At 64.0% G+C, this 3,128-nt stretch overlaps 1 protein-coding gene across 1 annotated transcript in view; it reads left to right on the top strand.

Annotated features, from left to right (window-relative positions):
- The window catches only part of LOC109926008 (separin), a gene marked incomplete at both ends in the record, with an annotated part of 20,695 nt that overhangs the window by 12,653 nt on the left and 4,914 nt on the right, over positions 1-3,128 (top strand). The window lies entirely within an intron of this gene.

Below are 3,128 nucleotides of genomic sequence, written 5' to 3'. Positions count from 1 at the left end.
GGGGGGTAGAGTGTAGGAGGGCAGCAGGGTGGTGCGTTAAAGCGGCGGGGGAGAGTGTGAATGTGAGGTGACGCGGGTTTGGGGGTGGGGGGGTAAGGACGTCGGAAGGCGAGCTGAAATAGGGGGCCGCGTCAACGCCCCCCCATCCCTTCCTCGGGCAGCTCGCGCTAGAAACGAGAGAGAGCCGCATGAGCCAGACCATCCCGCGAGCCAACATCCTGCCTCTTACACTCCTCAAAGCCTCGGGAGGTCGTCAAACATCGTCAAAGTTCCCCTCCTGCCCCGGGTACACCACCACCACCGTTACAGCCCCTCCCGCTCACCCCCTGCCAGGCAGAAGATGCAAAAAACGTTTGAGAACGTGTTTACCAACACACACAGGGACAGCTTCTTCCCTGCTGTCATCAGGCTTGTGTGTGGACCCCTCTAATGTTAATTCCTGTGTCTGTGTCTCTCCATGTGTCCGTGTCTGTGTGTCTCTGTCTGTGTGTCTCTCTCTTTCGCTCCCCCTGCCCCCCCCTCACGCCCCATTCACCCCCCGCCTCGTGCCTGTGATACTGTGTGCCCTGCTATCCCGATTGAATTCCGCACGGGACAATCTGCCTGTTACAGCTCTCGGAGCAACCCTTTCAACGCTGTGTCTCTGTACGTGTGACAGCAACGGGATCCAATCCAAACAATTGTCAAGGAGGTGGGGTGGCAGGGGATGGGGGGGTGGTTTTACCGGGGCAAGGGTCACTGAAGGTGGTGGGAATGGGGAAAGAAAGCATGCAGTGACCCCACCCCCGCCTTTTTATTAACGGGGCACAGGGTACGAGAGAGAGCGGGAGGTGATGCTGAACATGATACATGTTAGCCCCCCATCTGGTGGGTTGTGTACAGTTCATGGGCCCCACGTTACAGAGAGAGACGGGAGAGGTTAGGGACTGCTCTCCCTCTGACAGGAGGAGGTTGATAAAGGTTTACCCGACTGTTGGAGAAGAATGAGAGGCTGGGGAGATTAGAGAAGAGGTCTGAGGGGGCGAGTATGTGTCTGGGTGACTGGGGTACACACTAGTACAGCCGTATAGGGACAGTGATTCGGAGGTGAAGGCAGGTCGAGTCACGCTGGGCGATGGGAGTAAGGAGCAGGGTTGTGGGGAGAAGGTGGGACATGGGCCTGGGGTCTGGGCTCCAGTTACACTGGGCTGGTGAGGCAGTCTGGTCTCGGCTATGTTGGGGGCAGGAGGGACCATCAGGGGTTACTCAGTGAGACTTCACAGATATAACTGTTTTTAACGTGAATGTTTCTCCCACCCCACCCCACCCCACCCCATCTCCTTCTCCATTTATACTCTCGTGCACTCTTCATCCCCCTTCCCTGCTTCCCCTCTCTCTCCCCTCTCTCTTTCTTTCTCTCTCTGTCTCTCCCACTACCCCACCTCCGTCTCCCACTCTCCCCCATCCCCGTCTCCCACCCCCCTTTAGGTCTCTCTCTCTCTCTCTCTCTCTCTCTCTCTCTCTGTGTCTCCCACCTCCCCCTCCCTTTCTCTCTCTTCTTCCACCACCCCCCCCCACGCCTACACCCCAACACCGCCCTGTTACAGATTTCCTCCAGGAACGCCGATCCCGCGCACGGCCCAGGATCCGCCCTCGGAAAGCCTGTGCTCCCGGACCTGTCCCGGAGGAGGGGAAGGTGGACATGGAGGGTGAGGGGGGGTCCGGCCCTCGCCCCCCGGGTCGCAGCGCCCTCCCCTCCCCGCTGCGGGGCCGGCCCCTGTCCCGGGTGGAGACCGCATCCCTGGGGCGCTCTGCCTCTGGCTCCTCCGCTTCCCCACCCCTGGGGTCCCGGGGTGGGGAGCCCTCCCTGCCCCCACCCCCCCTCCACCATCCGGATGGCTGCCCATGCCCCGTGTGCGGGGACCCTGCCCTGACAGCCTGCTGCCTCCGATGGGCCCTGCTCCTGTCCCGGGGGGGGCGGCTCGGGGACGTCCCGAGGGCGGTGTTGAGCCGCTGCCGGGAGAGGGGGGCGGCGTTCGGCCTGTCCCTGCGGGGCCTGGCGCGGCAGGCTCTGGGCGCGAACGGGCCCGAGGCCCACCAGGCCCTGCGCCCCGGCCTCTTCTCCTGGCTGGAGGCCCAGGCCTACGCCCAGGAAGCCTGGCTGCCCCCTGTCGGGGAGGGCGACGGTCGGGCCTGGTTCGCCTCCAGGCCCCCAGGCCGCTGGCCCCTGGAGCATTGCCGGGCCTCCGCGCTCCTCGCCTCGGCCTCCCGGGACTGGGGGGGCCTCTCCCTCCACCCCGGCCGCGGCAGGAGCGGCGCCCGTTCTCCCCGGGCTCCCAGGCCCCGGCCCCTCCGGGAGCCGGGCCCAGCGTTGGGGAAAGTGGGGACCGCGGCACCGGGCCGGAGGGGGCCCCGTACCCGACTCAGGAAACGTTTCGACGACAGTGACCCGGAGCTGGTGGGGGATGGGGAAGGGGAGGTCCCGGGGGGTAAGGGGACGGTCGGCCTCCCTCCCACTGCCACCGCCACCACCACCGGTGGCAGGATACGGGGCAAGGCGCGGGGTTCCCGGGCGGAGAGAGGGCAGAGGCATCACCGAGAGACCGAGTTAAGGAAGGACATGCTCTTCTGAGATCATGTGTGGGGGAATGGGGGGGGGGGGGGGGGGTTCCGCCCCAGAAACTTGCTCTGACTGATGAGGGGCTTGTCCTTCGGGAGGGGTGAGGGTGGGGTGTTGGGGGAGACAGTGGTGTTTGTTTCTGCAGTAAAACTGTTTCTAATATTGTCCTCTGTCTTTTTGTCTTTTCGCTGTCTGTGTGTTTGTCTCTGCCCTCTCCCCGTACCCAGAGGCTGTTGATATGCAAGCCGTGTACAGCTGCCTGTCTGAGGCCTGTTCTGCAATCCGGCACTGCCCTCCCAGTGCCCTGTACCCTCGGCTCTGTCAGCTCATGGCCCTGTGTTTACCGCGGCGCGATGCCTACACCATGGCGTTCCTCCTCAGTGAGTCCATCGCTGTGACAGCCCGACACCAAATGATGCAGAACCTTCATCGCAAGTCCCAGTAAGGAGGGTGGGAGCGTGGCGCTGTCGGGGGTGGGGAGGGAGGCAGGGGGATCCGGGCCAGGGTAGGGCGGTGCTGTGGATGGGGG

Source organism: Rhincodon typus, unplaced genomic scaffold (assembly GCF_021869965.1).
Source record: "Rhincodon typus isolate 14 unplaced genomic scaffold, sRhiTyp1.1 hic_rhity00002973, whole genome shotgun sequence".
In the NCBI taxonomy this organism is placed as follows: Eukaryota; Metazoa; Chordata; class Chondrichthyes; order Orectolobiformes; family Rhincodontidae; genus Rhincodon; species Rhincodon typus.
This window is presented reverse-complemented; position numbering and strand designations above follow the sequence as displayed.